The 19,646-nt window shown below is 37.4% G+C and overlaps 1 long non-coding RNA gene across 1 annotated transcript in view; it reads left to right on the plus strand.

Moving 5' to 3' along the window:
- The window catches only part of LOC143682375 (uncharacterized), a 35,250-nt gene extending 24,642 nt beyond the window's left edge, over nucleotides 1–10,608 (plus strand). The window contains exon 3 of the long non-coding RNA XR_013175104.1: nucleotides 10,549–10,608. This is a non-coding gene — a long non-coding RNA (uncharacterized LOC143682375). The remainder of the gene's footprint in view (nucleotides 1–10,548) is intronic.
- Nucleotides 10,609–19,646: the final 9,038 nt, after the last annotated feature.

Consider the following 19,646-nt stretch of genomic DNA (forward strand, 5'->3'; position numbering starts at 1 on the left):
AAGAAAATTTACTCATTACAAGTTTACAGTTCTAAGACTATAAAATGTCCAAACTAAGGCATTCAGGGCAAGATACCTTGACTCAAGAATGGCCAATGGGTCCAGAGCACCTCTGTCAGCTGGGAAGGCACATGGTGATGTCTGCTAGCTTTCTCTCCAGGCTTCTCATTACATAAGGCTTTCCCGGGGGCATGTTCCTTCTGCATCTCAAAAGGTTTCTGGCTGTGTGGGTCTGCAGCATTTTATAAAATGATTTCCTCTTAAAGGACACCAGTAAAAGATCCCACCTTGAATGGTGAGACCCATCTCCATGGAAACCACCTAATCAACAGACCCTGCCCACAATACTGAATCAGGGTTAAAGAATATAGCTTCTCTGGAGTAAACAAGTTTCAAACCAGCACAGAAATCATACAAAGTATTAGCCAGTCCACAACAATGGGCTGAAGATAGAAATTAATAACACAAGGAAAACTGAAAATCCAATATGGAGAGATTAAATAGCACACTCTTAAAAACCAATTGCTCACAGGTGGTGCGATGGTGGCTCAGTGGCAGAGTTCTCATCTGTCATGCTGGAGAGCTGGGTTCGACTCCTGGTGCCTGTCCATGTTAAAAAAACAAACAAACAAACAAAAAACCCAAAAAACAATTGCTCTGAGTTCTGGGAAAATGGCAGAGTTCACCCCTGCTCCAAGGAACAGCTAGAGAATGGTCAGGAAGGTGACTGGTACAGCAATTCCCAGGTGCAGGTGACTGGCGGGGGGGAGGGGTCTTCTACACCACATAGTGAAGCCCAGGTTGCAAAAGCTGAAGAATTGAGATGCAGAGAACCAGAGACTATACAGTTAGTGCAAACAGCCTAATGTGCCCATTTCCAAACAGAGGTTTGGCGCCCTCAGGTGTGTACTGGGAGGGAGATGGGAACTAGGAAGTCAGTCAAGCTGAGTTCCTTGAGCACACTACCCTCACAACCCAGAACTGTCCCCCCCATATCCCAAACACCTGAACCCCATCACCTGCCCCCCCCACCATGCTCCAAGCACTCCTGCCCCTACTGACTCCCACCCCACACCCACATCCATGCATGCACACGCCAGCCCCAGCTTGACCCACCTCTTCCACTCAAATGCACAGTCTCACTCCACCCCTCCAGAGAATTTGCACCCATGCCCAGCCTTCGATCCCCACCTCCCACTCCCTGACCCTGCAGGTGGTCATCTGCACATCCAGTCCATGGTCACTCACCTTCATACCCGGCCATACCTGCCCCCAGCACATACAGTTGTGCAGCCCACCCTGGCCCCCAGAGCTCTGCACATGTGTACCTCAGTGTAAGGACCTCTCAAATATGCACGCACTCATGTGTGCACCCAAACCACACCTCCAAGTGCAGGGCAAGCCCTGACCTGCACATCTGGGCTATAAACCCCCCAGTCCAAAGCAGGCACAACCCCAGCTGACTGTCTCTGAGCACAATACATGCATACACCAGGGCTCTGCCCCTTAGACCCATAAATGCACACAGCCACATCCTCCCCACCTGCACCTATGCACCTGTGCATCATCCTCTTGGCCCTACACCCCAATCCCCTGCCCCACGCATGTGCACACCCTTGCCCCAACCCCTGGCACAAGCGCCCTGTTCCCACACCTGGCAGGCACTCACACGTGCATCTGTTCTACATAGCACCCCCTGCACACATGCGTACCCCTGCCTCAAAACACCTCCTTGCACCTGCAAACTTGCACCAAAGCCCCACCCACCTGATATCACCCATCCCTGACCCATGTCCCACAACCTCTGCAACCTGTGCACTACCCCTACACACTCACACATCTGCATCCTGGTCTCCCTGAACCTCTCCACCTGTGCAAAGACAAACCCACACTCTGCCCTCACTGTGCCCTGACCTCTGTGTCACCTACCATACACCCTGATACCCACAGACCCCATGCTTCACACACCCACCCACATCCTGCCTGCACACCAGCCCCTGTGCATCTGCTCAGCCCCCTCATCCACCTCCCGCTGTGCCCTATCTCTGTGTCCTCTACACCACGCCCTGCTCCTGTGCTCCAAGGCCAGCCTGAGCTACACGCTGCCCCGATGGCCCTCACACCACTCCTCCACAATCCCTACCCCCCACCCTAGGCTCACGGGTGCCAGAGCAGAGTCCCTGACCTGTGACGACACCTGCCCTGGAACCTGTCACTGCACTATTGTGCCCTGCATCCTGCTCCACATCCATCCTGCAAATACAAAGTTTAGTCTACAGAAGGAAATCAACTCCCAAAGTAACCCTATCAAGATATTCACATACCTCAAAGGCAACAGAAGATCACTACACATATCATGATGCAGACAGATAAAGCCCAGCCTATTGCCCAAATTCAAACACTGGAAGAGATACAGACTTTGGAATAACTAATGAAAGATGTGCATACAACTATACTAAATAAAATCAATGGGATGGCTAATGACATAAAGGAGATCAAAAAGACACTAGAAGTGCATAAAAAGGAATTTGAAAGAATAAATAGAAAAATAGCATATCTCACAGAGATTTAAGTTGTTGTAGACCAAATCAAAATTATATTAGAGACACACAACAGCAGATTTGAAGTGGCAGAAGAAAGAATAAGTGAACTAAAGGACAGGGCAACATATTTTGATCATACAAAAGAGAAAATGGCAAAATGATGGAAAAATTTGAAATGGATCTCAGGGGAATGATGGACAAAACAAAGTGCACAAATGTAAGAATCATCAGTGTCCCAGAAGAATAAAAAAGTAAAGGGCTAGGAAGATTAGTTGAAGATATAATGGGGGAAACTTACCAATCCTTATAAAGGATATAAATATGCAAATCAAAGAAGTCCAATAAACTCCAAATAGAATAAATCCATATAGGCCTTCCCCAAGACACATACTAATCAGTCTGTCAAATATTGAAGAGAAGCACAAAATCCTGAAAGCAGCAAGAGAAAAACAATCAACTTCATACAAGGGAAACCACATAAGCCTGAGTCCAGACTAGTCAACTGGCTCTATGGAGGTGGGAAGGTAGTGGCACGATATATTTAAGATCCTGAAAGAGAAAGACTTCCAGCCAAAAATTCTGTACCTGGCCAAATTATCCTTCAAAACTGATATTAAAATTTTCACAGACAAACAAATTCTGAAAGAATTTGTCAACAAGAGACTGGCTCTACAAGAAATACTACAGGGAGTTCTGCTGGCTGAAAAAAAAAAAAAGACATGAGATGGAGGTCTGGAGGAGGGCACAGAATTGAAGAGTACCAGCAAGGGTAACTTAAAAGGATAAAAAGAGAATGAGGGAAAAGAATATATAGATCTGACAAATAAAATCCAAAGGATAAATGGTGGATCAAGAAATGCTTTTACAGTAATAACTTTATGGACTAAACTTACCACTGAAAAGATACAGATTGGGAGAATGGATTTAAAAATAGAATCTAGTTATATGCTGCTTACAAGACATTCATCTTAGACACAAGGATATAAATTGATTGAAAGTGAAAAGATGGAAAATGATGTTCCATGCATACTGTAACCAAAAGAAAGCAGGAGTAACTATTTTAATATCAGACAAAATAGACTTTAAATGTAAAGACATCATAGAGACAAAGAAGGACACTATATATTAATAAAAGGGAAAATTCACCAATTTTAATAAAGGAGCTCCAAAGTACATGAGACAAACATTGGCAAAACTGAAGGGAACAATAAATGCTTCAACAATAATAGTAGGGCAATTTCAATACATCATTCTCCTCTATACATAGAATAACCAGACAGAGGATCAACAAGGATATAGAGAACATAAACAATTTGATAAATGAATTAAACCTAAGAGACATATATGGGTCTTTACAACCCCAAAACACCAGGATATACATTCTTCTCTAGTGCTCATGGAACATTCTCTAGGATAGATCATATACTGGGGCACAAAACAGGTCTTTATAAATTTTAAAACATTGAAATTATTCAAAGCACTGTCTCTGATCACAAAGAAATGAAGCTGGAAGTCAATAGCAACCAAAAAATGAGAACTTTCACAAATATATGGGGATTAAATAACACACTTTTAAACAACCAGTGAGTCAAAGAAGAAATTGCTAGAGAAATCAGTAGCTATCTAGAGACAAATGAAATGAGAATATAACATTAGAACTTATGGGGTGCAGCAAAGACTGTTCTGAGAAGGAATTTTTTGCCCTAAATGCCTATATTAAAAAAGAAGAAAGAGCAAAAATCAAGGGCTTAACTGCTCACCTCAAGAAATTAAGAAAGAACAGCCAACTAACCCCAAAGCAAACAGAAGAAGAGAAATAATGAAGATTAAAGCAGAGTAAAATAAATGGGAAAACAAAAGAACAACTGAATCAATAAAACCAAAAGTTGGTTCATTGAGAAAATCAATAAAATCAATGGACCACTAGCATGACTGACAAAGGAAAAAAGAGAGAGGATGCAAATAAACAAAATAAGAAATGATCAGGGGCTCATTACTACAGACCCTGAAGAAACAAACAAACAAAAAATCATAAGAGGATACAATGAGCAACTATACACCAACAAACTAGACAACTTAGACAAAATGGACAAATTCCTGGAAACACACTAACAAGCTACACTGACTCAAGAAGAAATAGAAGATTTCAACAAACCAATCACAAATAAAGTGATTCAATCAGTCATCAAAAATCTTCCCACAAAGGAAAGCTCAGGGTTAAATCTTCCTACAAAGAAAAGCTCAGGGCTAGAAGACTTAACAAGAGAATTTTATCAAACATTCCAAAAAGATCTAACACCAATACTGCTCAAATGTTTCCAAAAGAATGTGAAGAAAAAGAAACTCTACCTAACTCATTGTATGCAACTAACAACATTTTAATACCAAAACTGGGTAAAGATGCTACAAGAAAGGAAAACTACAGGCCAATCTCCTTAATGAACATAGATGCAAAAATTTCCACAATATACTAGCAAATTAAAACCAACAGCACATTGAAAGAATTATACGCCACGACCAAGTGGGGTTTATACCAGGAATGCAAAGATGGTTCAACACAAAAAACTGTAAGTTAGTGTAATACAGCACTTCAACAAAACAAAAGGGAAAAACACATGATCATCTTGATTGATGCTGAAAAAGCATTCAATAAAATTAAGCATCCTTTTCTGACAAAAACACTTCAAAAGGGTAGACAACGATGGCTCATTGGCAGAGTTCTCGCTTGCCATGCTGGAGACCCAAGTTCATTTCCTGGTGCTGGCCCATGCGAAAAAAAAAAAAAAAAAACAGCAACACAAAACAAAACAAAGAAACACTTCTAAAGGGAGGAATCAAAGGTTCCTTCCTCCATATGATAAAGGACATGTATGAAAAACCCATAGTAAGCATCGTACTCAATGGAGAGAGACTGAAAGCTATCCCCTTAAGATTGGGAACAAGAGAAGGATGCCCTCTGTCACCACTACTATTCAACATTGTACTAGAAGTTCTAGCTAGAGCAATCAGGCAGGAAAAGGAAATAAAAGGCATTCAAATTGGAAAGGAAGAAATAAAACTTTCACTATTTTCAGGTGGCATGATACTATACTTGGAAAATCCTGAAAAATCTACAATAAAGTTACTTGAGCTAATAAAAAAATTCATCAAGGTGGCCAGGTGTAAAATTAATGTGCAAAAATCAGTAATGCTTCTATACACAAGCAATGACCTTTGTTACTCAGGTGTGGCCTCTTTCTCTCTAAGCTCAACTCTGCGAGTGAAACCATTGCCCTCCCCCACTACAAGGGACATGACATCTATGGGTGAAAGTTTCCCTGGTGGTATGGGAGATGACCCCTATGGATTAGTCTGGCCCTCGCATCATGGGATCAACAATGTCATCCTGACCAAAAAGGGGAAAAGAAGTGTAACAAATAAGGTATCAGTGGCTGAGAGTCTTCAAATAGAGTTGACAGGCTACTCTGGAGGTCACTCTAATGCAAGCTTCAGTTAGACATTGCTACTATCACAACTGCCAAACCCGAACCAAAACCATTCCTGCCAATCCTAAAGAATACCTATGGCATTATATAAGATTCTACAAAGTTTCCATGCACTAGAGTAACTTTCCAAAACCTACAGCCCTCTGATGGGTCCTTGTACCAGATAAGTCCAGAAAAGCAGAGGGGCCAACTTTTCCAGAACATCAACTAGTTCCATCTCTCTATCCCATATTATTGACAGTCCCTTTCAACATGAGAAAGTTAGAATGGCCATAGCCCAAACACCCCTAAAGAGAGGGACAGAAAGATCAAAGGTGATGGTGGAACTCTACAGAGAAGATAGGATAGATAAAAGACAGGAGAAAAGGAAGAGTATAATAGAGATGATAGAATTTAACAAGTGAATATGACTGCTGAATCAATATATTGCTATTTCTTTGGTCTCCAGTGTCTTGGAGCAGCTAGAAGAAAAAATGAAAAATCATGGAACTGTAACCCATTCCAAACTTTAAAATCTGTTGTATAACTACTTGTTAAAATGTACTTGGAAATTTATTGTTTTTTTGTATATATGTTATTTTTCACAATAAAAAAAGTTAAACGATTACTCAAGGTAGAAATCATAAGAGAAATTACAAAATACATAGAGATAAACACAAATGAAAACATAAAAGACCACAACGCATATGATACAACAAAATTAGCACTCAGAAGAAAATTTATAACTGTAATTACCTCCACTAAAAAAGGATGTCTCAAATCCTTATACCTTATGGAACTAGAAGAAAAAATAACAACCTAAACCCAAAGCTAGAAGATTACAATAAATACCTTAATTATCACAGCAGCCAGTAAAGCTGTGTCATGACTTCATGATATTAGTGGAAAATAGTCTCTGTAAGGACTTTAATATAAAGGGCTAATTTAATAACTTTTCACAGGAAGGTGTGCCCTGGACTAAATGATGGTATTCTTACATCATGGTCACCCATATTGCTTTCCTTCACCTGACACTGTTTTTAACATATTAAATATTTCTTTTTTTTTTTTTTTTTACATGGGCAGGCACCGGGAATCAAACCCGGGTCCTCTGGCATGTTAAATATTTCTTTTGTGAATAAGAATGGACCCGATATTTTTTGTACGCTGTATGGCATTTCATTCTTTTTCCATGTGAGCATCCTGCTGTTGCAGCACCATTTGTTGAATTTTTGTTTCTTTGGTTTTCTGTTTGTTTGTTTGCTTGTTTGTTTTGGGGAGAGGTGCATAGATCAGGAACCGAACCCGGGTCTCTGGCATGGCAGGCAAGAATTCTACCACTGAACTACCTTTGCACCCCCCATGAGTGTACCTGATTTTATAAGTTTCTTCAAACCACTTCCTGTAAAGAAGAGAAAAAATAACTAAGAAAGTAAAATGATCAGAATTTATGATTGTTCCAACGACCTTCAATTCAATTCTTCAATACTGTCCAGCACTTTTGTATGATGAATTTAAAATAAGAAGAAAACTCAGTTACTTAGAAAAATAAAATAAGAAAAGAAATGTTCAAGATTTGTGATGTTGTTGCTGTTAGCCAAAATGAGTCGGATTGCGTTATTATAAACAAAATATCGAATCAGAGAAAAAATGTTAAATAAGTTACCTAACACAGTGGTATATTCAGCCAAGCATTTGCATTCGATGACCCCTGAAAAGGGCTTATTCTTGTAGTTTGGATATAAAAAGCTCTGAAATGCTAATCATCCCATCTAGAAATTAAAATCATAAACCAATAGATTAATGAATGTGTCTAGTGTGCTTCCAAATGCAGACTAGTAAAGGCATTGGAAATTTGTTTTGACAAAAGTGATTATAATTTTTTTGTAACATATTCAATAAGGAGATTGAAGAAATCAAACATGATGGAATATAATTTAGTAATACACTAATCTTTGTCAAAATACAAAATGCAGCTAGGTTAATTATATAATACTACTAAGTGCTAGATTTTCAAATGTTTCACAAGTTTGGAATCTTAAAAATAAATCAGCTCTTCAATGCACTTATCTTGTTTTCTGCTTGAAAGACATTTTTAAATTGGCAGCAGCTCTACATTTTAGGAATATAAAGAGTAAAACCTGGCAACAATATATGGATGCTGTTTTTATCTTTAAAAACAAAATGAGATCATCTAACCTGTGCTAGCAGACCTAACAACCATTGATTTCACAGGCACTCAGCACATTGTCTTGTTGGTTGAAAACACTTAACAGCAACATAACCTTTTTCTAATAGGGCAGTGACTTCCTCATGCTTCAATCTTAACTTTGATAGTACATGCATCCACTTCTTTGAAGAGTTTGAGGGGAACTTCGTCACCTCACAGAGAAGCAAATAGAATAAATAGGAAGGATGCAAAGCAAGGAAATCATGCAGTGAGAAAAAAAAAGACATGCAGACTGAAAAAAAGAAATACATTTTTAAACACAAATCTGATATGCTCAATAATTTCTATATCTATCAATTCAGGGTACATGTCTTATTATATTGTCTCAATACTTGACACTTAATAAAATGGTGGTCAAATTATTTGCTTGGGTTTAGCAGAGAAGTCTTCAGAATAATGTGCTTATCAGGTGTTGACAAAACATGTTTCTGAAAGACTAACTGGAAAGCATGCTTTCCTCATGTAATTTCCCTGCTCTCGAATATGTAATAGCACTAAGTTATTAAAAAAGCATGAATTAATCAATCTGGAATTGAAAATTTAAGAATCCATCCTCCATCTCTTCCTTCCTATTTCCTAACATATCCTTAAAAAAAAAGTTTACAGCATTTAAGAATAGTGGTTCTGATATAATTACATACCCCTACCCTCCTTCCTATCTGAACTGCTCTAAGAAACCCTATTCAAGTTCTAGCTCATCCCCATATCTCTCCTTTAAAATAAAAGTCCATCCTCTTCATCACCAATTCCTCTACTCTCATTGTTCCTTGAAGCCATGCCACTCGGGAGCTTTTACTCCTACAACTCCAACACACCTTTTATCAAGGTCACGTTGACGTCCATGTTGCTTCATCTAATGAGTAATACTTGGCACTCATTTAATGGACCCTTTAGCAGCAGATGACGTGGTTGATCATGCCACACTTCTTGGAGTGTTTTCTTCACTTCACTCCCAGGGCAACACTCACTCTTGTTCTCCTCTAGTCAGCAGTTCCATGGCTGTGTTTCCAAGGAATGATAGGAGCAGAAAAGTTTCAGTGCGTTAGTCTAGGTGTTGGAGCCAGAAGAGTTAGGAGGCTATGCCGTAGTCCGGGGACAGTGGTTTAGAAGAAGGTAGGGGAAAGTGAAAGTGGCAAGAACTTCTTGTTTTCCGAATATAATTTTGAAAGTAGAGCTTCACATCTGAAAAAGTTCATGTGGGTTTGAAAGAAAAATTGAAGTATAAATAAAATAAATGGGGAAGACTGCAAGAGTTGGAGATTTGGGGAAAAAATCTGAATTTCAGTTTCGTGATCGTTGAGATTGAAGGGCAGTGGGCAATTGGATTGAAATATACTGACTGCTAACTGGTTTTCCTGTTAATGCTCTTGCTTTAAGGTCTAATTTCAACACAGCAGAGGCATAATCCTCATAAATTTGAATTGAACTGTTTACACGTCCATTGAAAATCTCCACTTGATCCTCATCTCATTCAGTGTAAAATGCAAAGTTTTTACTTTGGCTCCACGGCTCCACAAGGCTGATCTGTTTCCCTTCTTCATACCATTCACTGCATCCAGCCCTATTTGGCTTCCTCACTCTTTCTGGGTCACCCCAGCTATGCTCCTACAAGTCCATACTTATTCCCTCTGCCTGGAACGCCCCACCCTCCAGCCCTCTCCTTCCTTCAGATCTTTTCATTTCAATAGCAGCTTATTAATGAGGCTTTCCTGACACAGTAGAACATATAAACTCTCCCATCCCTGCCTCCTTCCTGGCTTTAGTTTTCTATCAGTACTTATCAACATCTGATATATTTATTTACTTGTTTATCTATTCACTGTCTTTCCTCAGAGATAAGCTCCATAAGGGCAGGATTATTTGTTTATTTAGTTCACTGACTTATCTCTGATGCATAAAAAGTAATATTATGTATGACAGCTCCCCTATATATTTATCGAGTGAATAAATGAATGAATGAAGCTTTTTCTGACTACTCTTGTGATGGTTTTAGAGCTGATTGTTCTCTGCTCTTAATATCCAGTAAAATAAGAATTCGGACTAGGCTGCTTGCTTCTCCATTGTTTTCTTTAATTGTTTAATATATAACCCTACATAGATCATATAACCAACATCACCCCTAATATAACATCAAACATTTTGTCAGTCCTTATAAATTTCAAGCGTCACATAAATGAAATTGTTTTAACTTGTTTGCATCAGAATCCAAATAAGGCCATAGCATTGACAATGTTGATAAAGCTTTTAAGTCTCTTTTAAATTTTCATCTGTTTCTCTCTCTCTTTTTGTCTTACAATTTCATTTGTTGAAGAAAGTGGATGATTTGCCTATAAAGTTTCATACAGTCTGGATTTTGCTGATTACACTCCTGTGGTGAGATTTAAAATGTTTCTCTATCCTCTGTATTTCCTATAAATTTGCTTTGTTGTATGGGAAGGTTTAATCAGATTCAGATCTGGTGCTTTTTTTTTTTTTTTGGTAACACTACTTCAGAGATGGTGTGTGTTTTTCCATCATCAGGCATTTAATATCTAGTTGTCTTGCTTTCTGTAACAGATCTTTTTGTTAAAGAAATAAATCATTGCATTTTCAGTTGATGTGTTATTTTTATCCAGTCTTAATTCCATGTCCAGTTTTCCTTTATCAGGAGTTTAGTCTTCCTATCCATATTTCATTATATACCATATACACATAAATAGCTTTTTTGTCATTTAAAAATATTTTTTTCATAAATAGCTTATTTTATATTAACATAATAGCATATTTATCTTAACATAAATGGTGTTTTTTCTGTTTGATACTGAAACTTAGTTTCCCATTCAGTCTTTGTCTTTTTCATTTATTCAAGTTAATGTATATCAAATTCATTCACTGTAATATATATATACAGTATTCTAGAATATGAATATGTTATGATAAATATGTTTCCAACTAAATAAATGCTGTAATCTTTTGCCTGCGCATATGTACACCAAGAAATAGAATCGCTTTCTCATATAAGAGGCACATTTTAATCCTTACCAAATGCCAAACTGTTTTCCAAATCACTTACACAAATTTAAACTTCCACCAGCAGTGTGTAAGTTTCCATTTCCTCCAATCTATATCAATACTTGGCATTGTCAGGCTAAATTTTTGCCAATCTGGCATTTGTAAAATGGTTTACCATTTTTGTTTTATTTTGCATTTCCCTTCTAATGAGGCTGAGCATCTTGATATGTCTTTTGGCAGTTCAATGTTCTTTTGTGAATGACCTGTTCATATTGTTTACATGTTTTTGACAATTAATTTTTTAATCTTTTTCTTAGTAATTTAAAGGCATTGCTACTCTGGAAAAAAATCCTTTTTCAGCTATTATGTTGAAAATTTCTTCTAGATTTTAACTTTCTTTTTTCTATTTTATGTCGTCTTCTGTTAAACCAATTGTTATTTCTCTCTAAAATTTGTACTTTTATAGCTTAAGAAACTTTTACCTCAAACTCATAAAGATAATCTACCATATTTTTCTTAAGAGTTTTAAGGTATTTTACTCAAACTTTTGTTATTAATCAACTCTATGTTTTCTGTTTTTCAATTTGGTGGGACAAACGGATATTCCTTTAATATTTTTCAATACAGATAAACAAATTGCCCCTCAATTGATGATTAAACAATTGATTAGTAATGCCACCTCCGTGGTTTACCAATTCCCTACGTAATTTCCAGTCAATGTCTAGAATCTCTATTCTGTTCCATTCATCTAATTGTCTATACTTATCTGCAGGCTCTCTTTACCATTTACCATTTGGGGTGAAGAGCTCATAAAGAAGAAATTTTTAAAACAAGAAAAGACTCAACCAAGCATTAACCCTCTTTATCATAGCAAATTTCTCTATTTCCAGCCATCTACCAATAAACTATTCCAGTATTAACAGATTGCTTCATCCATTTGTATATCCTAGTATACTTGCCAAGGTTCTGGGATTGCTGCAAGCAAACACATTGCACATTCCCTCTCTCTTGGACAAATTCCCCACCTAACAGTCCCTGCCCACCCCTCCTCCTGGCCTGGCCAGCCCCCCTTACATATTCATGGCTCCAATGAGCCCTACACAAGTCACAGTTCACCGGCTCCCCTGGATCATGTTGGCTTTCCTCCCCCATGCACGTTTTTTATCCCTTGTAAACTATGAGATACATGTCAGGACTAAAGAAACGATGGACATAATATTCACAAACCCGAAAGTATTTATTGAAAGGCATATCTGATAAACATTGTACATTTATTGTTCAAAATTGCACCTTAGTCAACTGTGAAGGCAAATTTGCCCATGCATTTTCAATGCTAAATATCTAGCAGAAATGAAGATGACTCTAAATATTTCCTTTCCCCTCCTTTCTGATTTATCTATATGACCTGCTTTCTAGTCTGACATTTTTTTGGCCCACTTGGTACTGATGTCGTCAGTCAAACCAGCAACAACAAGGAAATCCTATTGTAGGAAAAAAAAATTAAAGGCTTTAAAATATTGTTGATTGAGGAACATGGAAAACATCATTTAAAAACCTTTTAAATTACCGTTCCTTCCATTGCTGCTAAATTTCCCTTTGTCTCAATTCATGCAGCTGGTCTGAATGATGATAGAGTGGTTTGTGATTATGTGGGTGACATTAGGCACCAGCTGAAATGGACACTGAAGGGAGAATCCAGCATCCTGCATTTATAATCCCTGCTACATTTGGCATTGCACCAACTTTACAAATATGCAGTCCCCCTCCCCCATCTTTTTTTTTTTTTATCCTGTAAATCCCATGGCCAATGAATGCTGCTATGGCAACGAAGCCAGGAAAGCCAGGGGGGCCTTGGCTATAAAAAGAGTTTTTAAAACATGGTAACTAGGAGCCTAGTAGCAGATTCTCAGGCAACCATAGACTGTTACACATCTTGTCTTATTGCACAAACACGTCTACCATATTTATTTACCTGTGTTGTCAAATGACTTGCTTTAGAATTCTAAGAGCTCTTATTGCTATGATCGTTTTCATTTTCAATTATTGTGCGGTTCATTCAAATCACACAGGTACATTTCCACCAGTCATAAGAAGCGTCCTAAAATAGACTTTTAGAAACTGAGCACAGCTGTCAAAATAATGTTATCGTCTTCAAGAATCTGTTTCGAAGATAGTTATTCCAAAGAAATTTAAAAGTTATATTCCTATATTAGCACACTAAGTAGTTCATACCAGTTTAGTAAATCAAATATTCCATACTGCTAGCTTAATAAGATGGGGAGTCATGCATGAAATGACTGCCAGGTTAATGACATAGGGAGCCAGCCATGGCATGTATTTGCATATAATAGCACAGAATGTTCTCCTAAATCCTTTAAATTACTCATCAATTCTTAAACAGGCATTTAACTAAATCCTCATTCAGAATCAGGAAGAGAGTTAAAAAAAAAAAATAACACCTACATATTTGATGTGATTAGATAGGAACTAAACAAAACCTAAAGATTCAGTTTGGGTTGGAAATTCTAGCCTCGGGGAAAGAGTTAAAGATCTGCATAAAGAAACAGGCATCTCTCCTGGCCTGGGTAGAGGCAACAGGCCACCCCTAAGCCAGTTTCTGGCTTTATCACATGCACAGTGAGCACAGAACAGAAGTTTCACTTTTAGCTTCAGAAATGAAGATGCATATCTAGAGCAAAACACACACACAATGTAGATTAAACCTACAATTGTTCCCTGTGTTCCGTGTTTTGATCAGCTCAATTCTGAATAAAATGGATGGGTTTTCTTTCACTTAACAACAAATTTACATCCAAGGAACTGTGGAACTTTACCCCAAATCACCTTGTATCTACTGATTGTGTAACTTTTTGTCCAAACAGAGCAGATTGCTTACAATTAGAACAGTTATATATCTCCACTGCTACTCAGAGAAAATTTAAAAAAATTTTAAAAACACACATTTCACACAAAGGCTGTTTTCATTGCTTGAGAGAGATGATTTAAAAGAGCTTCATTAATCCTCAGAAATTCTCCCTGGGAAATGAGATTTACATACATCTCTAAAACTAAAGCCCATCCAATGAAAAAATGAGAGGGAAAAGAAATACAAAGATTTAGGTCTAATAATAATGGCAGCTAATTGTTGAGAACATACTGCAAGCCACCCAGTATCTGTGGCCTCAGGATAATCTTTAGCAGACAACATTATCTCCATTTCACAGATAGGAAAACTGAGGCTCATAAACTTTGAGTAACTTGCTAAAGTGACAGGTTGAAGTTAGGATTTAAACTCTCTTCTATGTCAATTCAAATCCCGCCCCCTTCCCACAACACCCCATTGTCTCTCCAAGGTATATATATCAGCAGAGACTGAATTACAACTTGAGTTTGTCGGAAGAAGCTGGGTCGAGAATTTTTTAGAATGTTCTAGATTCACTAGGTGTCTTATACTGCCATCATATTTAGTTCCAATGTGGCAGAGAGATGAGCCTGCTCCAAATCATTCCTTCTGGAAAAGCTTCTCTCTATAGGAGTTCCGGTTGTGTTTAACCAATTAAGATTAGAGGCTGTGCTGGTTTGAAAGGATGTATGTCCCCTAGAAAAGCCATGGTTTAATCTAAATCCCATTTCATAAAGGCAGAATAATCCCTATTCAATACTTTATGTTTGAAACTGTAATCAGATCATTTCCCTGGAGATGTGATTTAATCAAGAGTGGTTGTTAAACTGGATTAGGTGACAACGTGTCTCCACCCATTTGGGTGGGTCTTGATAAATTTCTGAAGTCCTATAAAAGAGGAAACAGTTTGGAAAATGAGAGATTCAGAGAGAGCAGAGCAGAACGACATAGCCATGAGAAGCAGCGTCTACCAGCCAGGGACCTTTGGAGATGAAGAAGGAAAATGCCTCCCAGGGAGCTTCATGAAACTGGAAGCCAGGAGAGAAAGCGAGCAGATGATGCTGTGTTCACCATGTGCCCTTCCAGCTGAGAGAGAAACTGTGACTGTGTCCACCATGTGCCTTCCTAGAATGAGAGAGAAATCCTGGACTTCATCAGCCTTCTTGAACCAAGGTATCTTTCCCTGGATGGATAACTTTGATTGGACATTTCTATGGACTTGTTTTAATTGGGACATTTTCTCAGCCTTCGAACTGTAAACTAGCAACTTCCCGTTTTTAAAAGCCATTCTATTTCTGGCACTTGGCATTCCAGCAGCTAGCAATCTAGAACAGAGGCTAAAATGACAATGAGGTGTGTTTTGATGCTCATATCTTGAAACAATTCTAAAACATGGTTCTAGAAATATTAAGCAAAATCCTACCCATTGATAGAGACAGAAAGTGTCTATGTGAAGATTTACGCGTGTGCAATCAGTTGAGATAAACTCCATAAAGCAATGTTTTCTTTCAAGTGCAGCACTTCTTTAGATGTTAATTATGGCTGATTGGAAAATGAGCTCCTTTCCAGTGACAAGGGTAGCCATGCTGTAAGATAAAATACTAGCCATAGCTATAGTGTGTGTGTGTCTCTGACTAAGGCAGGTTTGGTAGTCAACTTCTGAAGCATAAATAACTTATTAAACATTTATCCAATATACCTAACTGCTAATCTTTTTGTGAAAGTTGTAAAGTATAGTAGCCCAAAAGTATGAGACGAGGGTGCTTTCTTCTACTTTGCTCATACATTATACTTAAAGGAATGAACTTATCCATGAAGGCAAAAGTAGACATTTGATATGGACACAAATGAAGGAGATACAAAATGAATGAAGCACAGTTATTTTTACCATTGAGTAGCTCAGTCTAAAGGGCAAAAGCACAAATAGTCAACCTTCTAGATTCTAGGATATATAGACACATTGCAGTACAGAGATAAGATTTAGCCCAGGCTAGGGTAGGTGGAGGGGAGGTTGGGGAAGTTTCCCAGGTGAAATGGAAGTTGAAAATGACAGGATACAAAGGACTTAGTCAGGCAAGGAGTGGAGGGAGCGTAGCATGTCAATCAGACTTGAGAGTGAAATCCATTGAGAAAAACACAGGAATTTCATGCAGCTCAGGGTTGCCTGGTAAGGTGAAGGCCATAACACCAGGTGGTTTTTGCTTTTAGAAGACTCTATGGTGGCATAAATGCTGAAATTTATGGCTTAATTTTGTTAAATGCAATTACAAAGGGGATATTTTCTGATTCCCCAAAAATGGGATACATTAGGTGAAGGATTTATTGTTATACACTGGGATGAAATGCTGAGATCCAATTTTTCTCAAAAAAATCTGAATTGCATAATCACTGTCAAAAGAAAGTGAATTTAAACAGGTAACAAATTATATATGCTCTCTGTTTCTTGTATATTCAAGGGGTATTGATTTTATGGTTATTTAATTTTTTTCCTTCTTAGGTACACAATATTGGATTAACTCATTATCCTTGATTCATAAATCAGCCTAAGCCTATCTTGCTTTCTTTTGTTTTCACCCATTTGTTCCTTTTTGGTAACATAATAAACACCTGCAAACTCATCACCCCAAAGGGAAAGCTATGACCCAGATACTCTGCATCTAATCTTACAGCATATATATTACCATATCATAGAATTTTTATTTATTTTGTCTTTATAAAAGAAGGTTATGTAGTATGTAATCTTTCTTTGGGGAATTACTTTTTCACTTAAATGAAGTTTTATATTATATATGTTGTATTATATTACTATGTTGATACAATTCATCTTGTCACTGTACTTCATTCATTTTGATGGCTATTGTGTTGGTTTGAATCTGTGGTAGACCCCAGAAAAGCCATGCCCTTTAATCTTCATTCAATATTGCTGGGTGGGAGCATTTTGATTGTTCCCATGGAGATGGGACCCACCCAATTGTGGGTGGTAACTTCTGATTAGATGATTTCCATGGAGGTGTGTCTCCACCCATTGAAGGTGGAGTTGCTTACTGGAACCCTTTAAAAGAGGAAACATTTTGGAGAGAGTCCCTTTTGTAGAGCCACGAGAAAGCCAACAGATACCACCATGTTCACCATGTGCCCTTCCAGCTGAGAGAGAAACATTGAATGTCGTTGGCCTTCTTGAATCAAGGTATCTTTACCTGGATGCCTTAGATTAGACATTTCTATAGATTTGTTTTATTTGGGGCATTTTCTCGGCCTTAGAACTGTAAACTAGCAACTTATTAAATTCCTTTTTTTAAAAGCCATTCCGTTTCTGGTATATTGCATTCCGGCAGCTAGCAAACTAGAACAGCTATATATCATTTTATTGGGTATGAATATACTACAGATTATTCTTGTTTATGAAATTTCTAAATTTTCTACACTATTGCTATGTGGATAGTGCTTCCTTGGACAATCTTTAACATATCTCTGGTTAAATGTGCACAATTGTTGGAGTTTCTCTTGGCTACTTATTAAGGAATGGAGTTCTGGATTATAGGGTATGTAGATGTTCCACTTTAGTAATGCCAAACCATTTTCTAAGTAATTATATCAATTTACATTCTAAATTATAGCATATAATATACTGTGAATCCACAACCTTTCTCACACTTGTCAGACTTTGTATGGTTTATCCAATTGAATAGTTATAAATATGAACCCTATTGTACTCTTGCTTTGCATTTCTCTTATCACCAATGATTCTTAACTTATGATGCTTTTCTTTATTAAAGAAATTGTGAGTTTACAGAACAATCATGCATAAAATACAGGATTCCCATTTATCACCCTATTATTAACACCTTGCGTTGGAGGTGGAACATTTGTAATTGATGGTAGCACAAGTTTGTAATTGTACTATTAACTGTAGTCCATGGTTTAACTTAAGGTTCAATGTTTGTTTAGTGAAGCTCCATAGATTAAAAAAAAAAATTTATTCTGTTGCCATATATACAATCTAACATTTCTGCCTTTTAATCACAGTCAGATACATATTTCACTGCTGGTAATTACATTCACAGTGTTGTGCTACCACCATCATCATCCATTACCACAACATTTCCATCATTCCAAATAGGAAACCAGTACATTTTAAGCCTTAACTTTTATTCCTTATTCTCAACCTGTCCCTGGTGAAATCTGTATTTTAGATTCTGATACTATGAGTTTTCTTATTCTAATTATTTCAAATCAGTGAGATCATATAATTTTTGTCCTTTGGTGTGTGGCTTATTTCACTCAATATGTTATCTTCAAGTTTCATTTAGGGGTTGCTTGTATCAGAACTTTCCTTTCTATGGCTGAATAATATTCATCGTATGTATATACCACATTTTATTTATCCATTCATGGGTTGATGGTTGCTTCCATCTTTTGGCAATTGTGAAGAATGCCACAATGAACATTGATGTGCATATATGCATTCCTGCTTTCAATTCTTTTGGGTAAATATCTAGTAGTGGGATATAAAGGTCTATGGTAGTTCTATACTTAGCTTTCTGAGGAATTGCTCTTAAACTGTCTTCAGCAGCAGCTGCACCATTTTACATTGCAACCAGTCGTGAATGAGTGTTCCTATTTCTTCAAATATTTTCTTCCATTCTGTAGGTTTCATGATAAAGTTCTTTAAGGCCCCAAAGTTTTTAATTTCGATGAGGTCCTATTTATCTATATTTTCTTTTGTTGCTTGTGCTTTGGGTGAAAATTCTAACCCAAGAATTTGTTACTTTGTACCTTGCCTAACACAAGGACCTGAAGACACTTCTCTATGCTTTCTTCTAGGAGTTTGTTAGCTTTGGATCTTATATTTAGGTCTTTGATTCATTTTTAGCTAATTTTTGTATAAGAAATGAGGTAGGAAATCCTCCTTTTTTGTTGTTCAAATGGAGGTCCAATTTTTCCAGCATCATTTGTTGAAGAGACTATTCTTTCCCAATGCAGTGGTATTAGTCCCCTTGTCAAAAATCAGTTGGCCAGAAATGTAGAGGTGGGTTTCTGAGCTCTCAATTCAATTTCATTGGTCTATATGTCTGTCCTTTTGCCAGTACCATGCTGTTGTAAGATTGGGAGTTGTGAATTCTCCAAATTCATTCTTCTTTTTCAAGATGGCTTTGGCTTTTCCTTTTATGCAGAAACATTGTTGGAATTTTTATTGGGATTGTGTTGAATCTATAAATTGTTTTGGGTAGGATTACTAGTCACAAGTGTTTCCTGCTTGGTAAAATGTCTCTTGCCCATGTTTTATTGGATTGTTTGTGTTCTTATTGGAATAAGGATTCTTTATGTATTTTTTGCCATTTTTAAAAATTATTGTGTATATTCTGAATTCATTTTCCTAGTTTGAACTTACCATTTCTTCAATGTCTTTTCTTTCTGATGATCAAGCATCGTATTTCCTAATGCTTTCTCTGTTCTGTTCTAGAAATCTCTCCCTGCTTTAAGGTTTAGAAGAAATCATCTCTAATTTTCTATTA

Source organism: Tamandua tetradactyla, chromosome 5, assembly GCF_023851605.1.
Source record: "Tamandua tetradactyla isolate mTamTet1 chromosome 5, mTamTet1.pri, whole genome shotgun sequence".
Lineage (NCBI taxonomy): Eukaryota > Metazoa > Chordata > Mammalia > Pilosa > Myrmecophagidae > Tamandua > Tamandua tetradactyla.